At 35.4% G+C, this 12,094-nt stretch overlaps 1 pseudogene; it reads right to left on the reverse strand.

Annotated features, from left to right (window-relative positions):
• Nucleotides 1-12,094, reverse strand: part of LOC127680453 (ubiquitin-conjugating enzyme E2 G1-like) — a 107,732-nt pseudogene that overhangs the window by 8,544 nt on the left and 87,094 nt on the right.

Raw genomic sequence — 12,094 nt, forward strand, 5'->3', positions numbered from 1 at the left:
CTGGCTCCACAATTTAGAGTACTGAATGATTGTTTAAAAAAAAAAAAAAAAGGATTTGTATCTAGTACCTTTATAGGGGCTCACAATCACCTGTGACTACATATGAACAGATACCATAGCCAAAATGCCTACCATATTCTTTAGTTTTACCCTCCCTAGTACAGAGGATCAAATTCCTCTAATCTTTTTTTTTTTTTTTTGAATTTTCGAGACAGAGTTTTTCTGTATAGACCTGGCTGTCCTGGAACTCACTCTGTAGACCAGGCCGGCCTCAAACTCAGAAATACGCATGTCTCTGCCTCTCAGAGTGCTAGGACTACAGGTATGTACCACCACTGCCTGGCGAAATCCTCTATTCTTAAAGGAAGTTTTGTTAATTCAATATCAAGAACACATTTGTAGAGTCGGGCGGTAGTGGTGCACGCCTGTAATCCCAGCACTCTGGGAGGCAGAGGCTACAGAGTGAGTTCCAGGACAGCCAGGACTACACAGAGAAACCCTGTCTCGAAAAAATCAAATCAAAAAAAAAAAAAAAAAAAAAAAAGAACACATTTGTAAAATGTTAATATCTGGGAGTGGTTGGATATGCAGAGAAGGAACATTTGTAATCAGTTTAATTTTTCTTTCTTTCTTTCTTTCTTTCTTTCTTTCTTTCTTTCTTTCTTTCTTTCTTTCTTTCCTTCCTTCCTTCCTTCCTTCCTTCCTTCCTTCCTTGTTTGTTTGTTTGTTTGTTTGCTTGCCTTCTTGCTTACTTTTTTTTGGATTTTTCGAGACAGGGTTTCTTTGTGTAGCTAGCCCTGGCTGTCCTGGAATGCACTCTGTAGCTCAGCTATTGTTATGCATTTTGATTATAAAAAAAAAAAAAACTTTTAAAAGGTTTCGTTCATCTGGCACTTAAAAGAAATAGACAAAAAGCAGGAGAAAAACATGTGGCTGTGACTTCTTTCTGGTGGCTTAAGTGAAAAACTCTCTGACTGTGAGTTTGAGGCTAGCCAAGTTGACAGAGCAAGTTCCAGGCCAGGCCTGCAGGGCCTACACAAAGAGAAACACTATTTTGAGGCCAGACAAAGCAAAGCAGAAAAGGTTCTCCTTTTTAATTTACAGACATATGCTTTTTGTTGTTGTTGTTTGGTTGGTTTTTGGGTTTTGGTTCCCCACCCCCACCCCCAAGACTGGGTTTCTCTGTATAGCCCTGGCTGTCCTGGAATTCACTCTGTAGACCAGGCTGGCCTCAAACTCAGAAATCCGCCTGCCTCTGCCTCCCAGAGTGCTGGGATTACAGGCATGCGCCCACCGCCTGGCCTTTTGTTTTTCTTTTTTTTTTTTGGGTTTGACGTATGCTTTTTCTAGTACTATTGACCATAGAATTTTGATCATGAAGGCATGTTGGATTTTGTTTGTTTGTTTGTTTTGTTTTTTTGTTTTTCGAGACAGGGTTTCTCTGTGTAGCTCCAGCTGTCCTGGAACTCACTCTGTAGACCAGGCTGGCCTCAAACTCAGAAATCCGCCTGCCTCTGTCTACCAGAGTGCTGGGATTACAGGCGTGCACCACCACCGCCCAGCAACAAAACCAACTTTTAATAAACAAGTAGATACCAGGAAATGCTCACAAAAATACTTAGCCTTTATTTCTCTTTCCTATAACAACTATTCAAAGAATGCAGAGACAATAGTAATTTTTAATTTTTATTTTTTCGAAGTAAAAAAAAGGCCTCAGCCGGGCGGTGGTGGCGCATGACTGTAATCCCAACACTCTGGGAGGCAGAGGCAGTCAGATTTCTGAGTTCAAGGCCAGCCTGGTCTACAGAGTGAGTTCCAGGACAGCCAGGGCTACACAGAGAAACCCTGTCTTGAAAAAACCAAAAACCAAAAACCAAAAAAAAAAAAAAAAAAAAAAAAACCAAAAAAGGCCTCAAACCAAGAAAACTACAAGATAATTTTATGAACATATATCATAATGAAATCCATTATTTTGAATACTAATGAAAAGGAATAGATTTTAATTGTTCTTACTAAAAAATTAGTGAGGGAATTAATGTATGCCAACTAGATCAAATTTGCTATGGCACAGTATCTAGATATTGTGCAATATCTGGCTTCTCATAACTGTATTTATCCTACATATTTCAAAATAATCCATTATACATAGATTATACAAAATAATCCATTATACATAATAAATTTTTATTTTTATGAAAATGTGGACACAAAGAGATGCATATGTGTAGTAAGTTTCACGTTGAGTTTTATTAAGGGAGAATAAAAAGGGTAAAGGATAGAAGGAGCAGTTATTAGGCAAATACCTTACCGCAGCATCTACATTTGCAGGTGAGTCTCCACTAGGATCTGCCAGCATAGAAATGACACTAATAATGATGGTTTCCACAGTATGGATAGGTAAACAGCGTTCCTCTGGCTTCTCATAACCATATTTATCCTCCCCAGGCTCATGAAGAATAGAAATGCAAAACATCACCATTTTTATCAACTGTAAAATTATAGAATAAGAATTGTTTAAATTTGGTTACACATAATCTATTACAAATGTGATACTTATGTATATAAAACATTATTTACATGGAGATTTCCTAATGTAATCTACTAACTTTTAAGAATGTTACAGATTAACTATATTTTACATTCTTTAAAATTACAAGTGATTGCAGACCTCCGCTGCTGTCCCTGATTCAAAGGACATGCCGTCTCTTTTCTACTTCTCCAATTCTTTATTCTCAGCATTTACAGTTGTCTTTCTCTCAAATTCTAGTTAAGATGGTCCTCAAGGTTCAGCAAATAAAAATTTTAAAGGGGGAGGGTGATGTAATAATAATAAAAATTAACAGACTCAAAGAAAGACACACATTGGAGAGATATCTCAGTGATTAGAAGCATTGGCCATGAGCTGGAGAAATGGCTCAGCGGCTAAGAGCACTGACTGCTCTTACAGAGGTCTTGAGTTCAATTCCCAGCAACCACATGGTGGCTCACAACCAAATGTAATAAGATATGATGCCCTCTTCTGGTGTGTCCTAAGTCTGCTATAGTGTACTCACATATATAAAATAAATAAATATATCTTTAGAAACACTGGCTGCTCTCACAGAAGACCAGAGTACGATTCTGAGAACTCACATGAGAGTTCACACCCTACAGTCCCAGAGAATCTGACACCTTTTTCTGGCCTCTGTGGATACCAGGCATGCATGTGGTATACAGACATATATATATATATATATATATATATATATATATATATAAGCAAAACATCCACATACTAAAAATAATAAAATAGGGGCTAGAGAGATGTTGCAGTGGTTAATAACACTGGGGCTCTTGCAGAGGACCTAAGTTTAATTCCCAGCACCCACAAGGCAATTCACAATCATCTGTAATTCTGCTTCCAGGGGAGCCAACACTTTTGTCCTACATCCATGGGTACATGGTACACATACATATATGCAGACAGAACACTCATAAACATAAATATACACAATAACAAAAGCTTTAAAATAAATAAGTGATTCTCATAATCTACTTCACAAACTCATTTTAAATGCAAGTTCTATATAGTAACAGTCAGTGGGGTAGAAATACAGAAATATCCTCAATTTTATAGGGGATAAAGAAAGACACAACTATATCTCACTTTGCACTATTTTATCCAAAAGTAAATATTCTCAAAAAATCCTACAGTGTTAATCTATAAACATATTCAAATAATTATATCAGCAATTAATAAAAGTAACTTTTCACAGTAAATGTCTTCTGTCAAAAATACTATTATTACTTGAAGAAGTTTACAAAACAAGTAGGAATAAATAAATTTTCTGAGTATAAAAAGATTTCAATCAGTAATAACATATGTATGCTTGTTTGGTTGGCTGTTGTTTTGAAAGAGTTTTAACTGTCCCTGTTAGAAATCTTCCTATCCCAACTCATGGTTAAAGAACACAGGGAGACTGAGGGAATAGGGAGAGACAGAAACAGAAGGAGGGAGGGAGGAAAGGAGGGAGGGTAGGTGTTTGTTTGTCAAGGGATATAAAATTAATCAATCCAACAAGTACTTTTGGAAGCCCTACTGTAAAGCAAAATTACTCTTCACATGTAATCAAAAGCTCATGTTTTTGCTGATTTATACAGAAACTTTCCTTTAACTGAGGTTTCTCTTCTTAACCCACTCCCATGGCTTGTGAAATCCAACAAAATGGAATTAACAAATAAAAAAGGAACAGTATTAAACATTGTAACATTCAGCCCAAAATGTTGTTTTTGTTTTCCCCTACGTTTTACAAAATAAGGAACTGTCTTTGAAAAAATGAGATTGAATAATTGTATATAATTCCATCAGAAGGAATCTATTTAAGATCAAGATTTGGAAGATAGGAACTGAAGGGTATATGTAGCTCAGAGAAAAGAGGACTTGCCCAGAATGCATAGCCTTGGTCCCACATCCAGCATCCTATAAACCAGTCATGACAGCACATATTTATAAGTTCAACACTCAAGAGGTAAACATAAATAGAAAGATTAGTAGTTCAAGGATATCCTTAGCTACAAGATCAAGGCCAGCCTGGAATGCATGAGACCTTCTATCAACCCCCAACCCCCAAATCATTAATGGGTCTGTTAAGATTACTCCATTGTTAAGAGTATTCGCTGTTCTTCCAGAGGACTTGAGTTTGATTCCCAGCAACTATGTGGTAGCACAACCTTATATAATTGTAGTCCTAGGATATACAAAACCCACTTTTGTGATCTTGAGGCACCAGGTACACATATACAAGGACCCACCTACATGCAGGCAAAGCACCCATACACACAGAACAAATTAATAATAATATAGTGTGGTGGCCTATGCCTTTAATCACATAATATAGGAGGTGGAAGCAGACAGATTTCTGAGTTCCATGCCAGCCAAGGGTAGATGATAAGACCTGATAGATAGATAAATAGATAAGATAGTTAGATAAGATAGGTAGAATAGATAAGATAGATAGATAAGATATAGATAAGACAGATAAGATAGAAAGATGATAGATAAGATAGATTAGATAGATAGATAGATAGATAGATACATAGGATAGATAAGATAGATAAGATAGATAGATAAGATAGATAGATAGATAGGATAGATAGATAGGATAGATAGATGATAGATATATAAGATAGATAGATAAGAAAGATAGATAAGAAAGATAGATAGATGATAGATAGATAAGATAGATAATAGATAGATAGACAGAAAAGATAGACAGACAGATAGATAGATAGATAGATAGATAGATAGATAGATAGATAAAAAGATAAGATAGATAGATAGATAGATAGATAGATAGATAGATAGATAGATAGATAGATAGATAGATAGGATGGGTGGATACATACACACATACATACATACATACATACATACATACATACATACATACATACATACATAAGCAAACACCACAATAATAATAATAACAATTTTAAAAGAAAATAACTTTTAAAAAGCAATCATTTGGTAGAACAGTAATGGTGAATGTTTTTTGTCCCAGTACTCAGAAGGCAGAGGCAGGAAGATCTCTAAGAGTTAGAGGCCAGTCTAGTTTACAGAGTGAGTTCCAGAACAGCCAGGACTACACAGAGAAACCCTGTCTCAAGAAACAAAAACAATTACTAGTCATTTAAATTTGAATCATTTTAGATTTAAAGCTATAGAATCTTAAAATATTTTAATTTCACACGTCACTTCAAAAATGAGAATATCTATCTCATTAATTAACAGATTAATATCTGTTGACATGAAATTTATTTTTATTTTACTATATATAGCAAATAAAATTACAATTTTTTCCATTTCTCAGTTAAGAATTAAAAATCACAATGATACACAATTACAACCACTATACATCTTCCTCAAATCAAATTGCCTATACAAATTCTTTACTTTCCCTAAATCTTCAGTATCTAAAATGCCCCGTTCTATTTTAATTAAATATTTCACTGAAGCAGAATCACACAATCAGTTTTGTTCTTTTAAATTTGTCATATTTCAATTATCATGTCTTCAAGATTCATCATTAAATGTTGGCAGAATGCATTCCAAGTTGAATGACCAAAATTAGAATCATGCCGAATCACACTTTTAAAATAAATATGTCATTTTATATAGTCAGCAGAAATAAACACTGATGCCATTATGGCTGTCTTATTCAAGACAAAAGTTCTTCTATACTGACACTGTTTAAATTCTAGTGATCTCTGATTTAAGCAACGTTTCCAAAAGTATGTTGAATGACAACTATGTTCTCTGTGAGATGTTAATTATTAACTCTATAGCTAGCTATACACTTAATATTTACATTTATTTTGCCAAAATGCTCTTAATTCCCCATACAATGTTTTGTCTGTTATTTTTTTCCCTTTTATCTCATTGCTCTTTACAAATGGATTTATTTCTAATACTAAATCCACTTGAAAACCCTGTATGAAAGCTAGGCATGACAGTACAAATCTTTAATTCCAGCACATGACAGGCAAAACCAGGATAATTTCTGAGTTTAACGCCAGCCTGATCTACGTACATAATTTCAGGCCAGCCAATGTTACAGTGACAACCTGTCTCAAAAATAAAAGAACCAATCAACCAAACAAACAAACAAAAAAAAAACTAAACCAAAATGACAAACAAGTAAAAACCAACAACAGAAGAGAGACAGAGGTCTAAACTGAAATACATCTAAGCTACACAAATTACTATTTGCCATGTAGTGTTTTTGGAAATTATTTTATTATTATTATTGTGTGTATCTATGAACACATAGGCCACAGACCATGTGCAGAGGCCAGAGCATAACTTAGTGGAATGCGATCTCTACCTCTATATGGATTCCAGGGATCAAACTCAGATTACTAGGCTTCCATGGCAAGAACTTTAACTCACTGAACAATTTTACCAGCTATCCCCATAATAACTTTAACACCCAACACATTATTCATCTAGTTGAAGCATACAATCCAATTGTTTCTATATAGTACACTTCTCAGTTATACAACCAAAGCACACACATTTCTAGGAACTTTTGTCGTCATTACCACCCCCACAAATTCTTTTATAATCTATATTGACCCTTCTCCCCTTCAAGCTGTCCAGCAGTCCTAAACAACCAGGAATATACTCTTCAGAGTTGCATATTCTTGAAATTTCATAAGTGGAATTATTAAATGATTGCTTCCATCTGTTTGTTAATTTGAAAAAATATTTATTTTCCATGTATGAACATATGCCTGTGTATGGCCGTGCATGTGAAGGCAGACACTGACAGATACCAAAGACATCTGGTTTCACTTTTTTGTTACCAAATCATACCAAACACTTTTATAAATCAAATCACGTTTCATTATATGTATATGCAGTATTTTGCTTTTACTTTCATCAACTGATAGGCACTAGTATTATGGCTAACTTTTAGCCATAACTTTTTAGCTAACATAAATAATTCTGCAATCTATAAGATTTTGGGATACACCTTTACAACTTTCTTTGTTATATAGCTAGAAGAGTACATGTTTGCATCATCACCACATACATTTTATGCAATGTTGAAGAGCAAATCTAAGATTTTGTGCATGCTAGGTAAACACTCCCAGAGTGTGGTAGCGGCTCTTGCCTGTAAGCCGACCAATTGGCAACTTAAGACACAAAGATTACCAAAACTTCAAGGCAAACTTTAGCTACATAGTGAGGTCCATGCTGATCTGGAACTCAAGCCTGCTACTCCTCATCTCCAAACAAAGCAGAAAACTAAGAAAAAAGAAAGAAAAGGGAAGGAAGGAAAGGAAGGAAGGAAGGGAAGGAAGGAAGGAAAGAAGGAAGGAAGGAAGGAAAGAAGGAAGGAAGGAAGGAAGGAAGGAAGGAAGGAAGGAAGGAAGGAAGGAAGGAAGGAAGGAAGGGGAAGGGAAGGGAAGGGAAGGGAAGGGAAGGGAAGGGAAGGGAAGGGAAGGGAAGGGAAGGGAAGGGAAGGGAAGGAAAGGAAAGGAAAGGAAAGGAAAGGAAAGGAAAGGAAAGGAAAGGAAAGGAAAGGGAAGGAAGGAAAGAACCTAAGAACCTTTGCATTTAGAGTCAATTACAAGACCATATGCACAAAAAAAAAAAAACATAAAATCACTTAGCGCTTTTACTGAGATAGTTGTGAAATCTTTAGTGACAGATATTTAACTTGCAAATGTGAAAATAAAATTAGAAAACTTACCATTTGGGGGCCAAATATCTGTAATGAATTTCATTTTAGGAGGCCAGAGGGGATAATCTTTTGGGAAAATGAGATAAGCCTTAAAAACACCACCTTCACTGAAAAAATAAAAGAAAAACCAGGTTCATGAATTTAAGTTATTCTTTATAAGTACTCAATCAGACAAATAAAAGGGTACAGATGATAAGCCAACAAAAAAGGTAGACAAAAATACTAGTTTCCTAAATACAAATACACAATTTAATAAACTACTATAAGTTCTGCTTTGCTAGACTCTCAGGTAATTAGTAAAACTAAAAGGAAACAGAGGTTTCCAGATCAGATTATTGGTAATATGGTAAAAGTCTTTTCAGTATATGTCTTCAAATGAAATTCAGGAAGTTTAATCTTGTCTACATGATTCAATTTGCTGAATTTTCTATATTGGTTTCAAATAATCTTTCTTCTATGCTCTGGTCATACCCAGACCTCTTTCTCATCTTAAAGTTTAGGCATATATTTTGTGCTTTCCCTTTCTGGTATCAGATTGCCATACTTCTATTTATCTCGTTTGTTCATTTCATCATATATTAAAACTTCATTAGAAGGACAGTAATAAATAAAAACGTCTCCCAGAGAGGTTTTATACTACTAACTTTCCAGAATGGAAATGCTGCAATATTGATACTCTGTCTGTACTATCTAATGTACTACCCAGTAACACTCTGAAAATGGCTTGTGTCTTGGTTAGTTTTTATTATCTACTTGACCCTAGAACCACCTGAAAGGAGAACACTTCCATTAAAGAATTTTCTGGGTCATATTTGCCTATGATAATGTCTGTGAAAGATTGTCATGACTGATGACTGACATGGGAGGACCCAGTCCACTGTGAATAGCAATCCCTGAGCAGATGAATTATGTGAATGCTAACTGGAGACTACAGAAATTATTCAATTGTTAAGAGTACTTATTCTTGCAGAGGATATAGGTTTGATTCCCAGCACCCAAATGGCAACTCACAATTAACTGTCCATACAGCTAAAAGAAATCAAGTCAGTCATAGGAAGCAAAACTGACTAAATGGTGATATTCACATGGAATTCTAGCACCTGATATCTAGCTCAAGGTCATCCTGGGCTACACAGCAAGACCCAATCTCTAAAAGGTGTGTATTAGACTGATAAGATGGTTCAGGAAATAAAGGCACTTGATACACAAGCCTGACACCTGAGCTCTGTCACCAAAACCTACTTAAAGATGGATGGAAAGAACAAACTCTACAAATTTGTCACGTGGCCTCTTTATCTATGCTGTGGAGCACATACCCACATACACATTATGCACACTCACACTAACAAGTAATTTTTAAAAGATGGGGACAGATGTTTGTACACTGACATAAAAATAGAAACACAGCTGTGGTCACAGCCAAGTGGTTAAGGCAATAGACTAGAAATCCTTTCTCCAAGCACAGGTTCCAATCCTGCTGACTATTTGCTGGTCTGTTTAAGCCCATGTGTAATGTTAACACTCAACAGAATGCTGTTCTTCATCCTTCAAGTTTGGGGGAAGTCTCTAGTCACTGTGGTTATGAGCTTGGAGGATTGTAGTGCGGGATTATGAATAGAGATATTGCTATATATGTATACTAAAAAAAGTGAGGGGCTGGAGAGATGGTTCAGCAGTTCGAGCACTCATTGATTGCTCTTCCAGAGGTCCTGAGTTCAATTCCACATGGTGGTTCACAACCATCTGTAATGGGATCTGATGTCCTCTGATATATGTGAAAACAGCTACAGTGCATTCATAAACATAAATTAATCTTTAAAAAGAATATAGGAAAGAAAAAATGGCAGAGATCCTATCTCAAAAGAAAAAAGCCAGGCTCTGAGTTGGAAGCCAGCCTGGTTTCCAGAGTGAGTTCCAGGACAGCCAAAGATACATAGTGAAACCCTGTCTCAAAAACAAAATCAAATGATGATGATGATGATGATGATGATAACAGCAATAATAACAATAAGAACAACACGTTATATGTAACAATTATTAACTGTAGGATATAAGACATGGGATCCTTTTAACTTTGTGCTTTGCACATTTCAGTACAGATTGAAATTTTAATTATAAATACTGGTTTTTATTACTTTTTTCTGCTTAAAAAATGTTTGAGATTATTTAGCAGTTGAGGGAACTAGCTGATATTCCAGAAAACCAGGCTTTAATTCCCAACACACACAGAGACAAGCATCTGTAACTCTAATTCCAAGGCTATCAGCCGCCCTCTTCTGGACTCCATAGGCACTGCATGCACAGGGTAAACATTAAAGGGGAAGTGGGGAGCTAGGGCGTGCTATTAATATCAAATATTTCCAAATAGTAAGGAGGTAAGCTGAGGGCTCAGAGTCTGAAAAGAAAATCACACTTGATGAAAACAGTAAGAAAAAGTTCATAAAAGATTAAATGGAAAAATGGTAAAGCGCACAATGAAGGGGATAATTTGGTGAAAAAATTAACATTTATATATGGAGAATCTGTGTGGTTGTGCATGCTTGGCAACTCAAGGTGATTCTCATAAGTTCAAGGCCAGCCTAGTCAAATAATAAAGACAATATCAGCCTGAGAAAGATCTTTTCTCTTGATTTTAAGGGTGGGGGATTAAAAGAGGGTGGTACATAATGCAAATAAAGGTCTCTAAAAAAGGAATAAAACTAGTTTCTGAGGCAATGGGAGGAGACTAGCAGAAAGACAACTAGGAACAGAGGTCCTCTAATATATAGCAAGGTACTGAAGGCTAGTCTTGGATACATGAGACCCGGCCTCCAAATAATAAGTCATCAGAAATTAGCTAGAAGTGAAAAAAAATAAAATAAAGCTAGTATAAAGCATAACCATGAAAAAGGAACGATGTAGGGCTGGAGGAATGACACAGAGCACTTACTACTCTTGCAAAGGCTCAGTTCTCAACATCTGCATGTGGCAGCTCACAGCTGCCTGGTCCTCCAATTTCAGGGATCCAGTGCCTTCTTCAGGCCTCCAGGGGCACCTGCACCCATGTGATGTTTATATTACTCATTCAGACACATGAACACAATCTTTTTAGTTTTTTTAAAAGCTGTTTTTTTCCCATGGAGGGATGAACATAAAAGGTAGCACAGATATCAAGGATTAAAAAGAAAGTAATTAGTCTTAAAAATAAGCATTTTAAAATTAGAGTAGAAAATAAGTAGACAGACAGAATTTGAGAAAGCTAGAAATCCATAAACGAGCCAAGAATATATGTAAAGGGGTATTAGAAAAGTCTCTACAAAATATCTGCACCTCATTTCTCCCAGGTCACTTCATTTTGGTTGATTTAACTCATTCAAAAGCTTCACAATATCTGACTGGAATTCTCATGCTAAAAAGTAGCTACTACCCCTCTAAATTGTGTAATTAAATAAGTAATTGTCAAATTTACTTAATAGTGTTGCCCTAAAAAATTTTAAGGCAGATGTTTTTCTAATAATTACGCTAGTTCTCAAATGTTTTTTTTAAATGGATTCACTTATCCTCTACTTTACCTAAGGATCATCTACCTGTTCCTCTTCTACCTCACTTTACCCACTCCCCAAAAAAACCACCTTACATAAATAAATAAATAAATAAATAAATAAATAAATAAATAAATAAATAAAATAAAATAATTAATAAATTAAAAATTAAAAAAAAAAACCCACCTGGCTTAGTGGCAGCCAATTTGTGAGTATACAAAATTTCAGTGTCAAGTTAGGACAGAGGAACTAAAAAACTCATAGGTAAAAATCACAAAGTAGACAGACAGACTGTATTTATTATTGTTCACACATAAAAAGATTTGACTATGGGGACGAAAAAAG

The sequence above is a fragment of the Apodemus sylvaticus genome, chromosome 3 (genome assembly GCF_947179515.1).
Source record: "Apodemus sylvaticus chromosome 3, mApoSyl1.1, whole genome shotgun sequence".
Lineage (NCBI taxonomy): Eukaryota > Metazoa > Chordata > Mammalia > Rodentia > Muridae > Apodemus > Apodemus sylvaticus.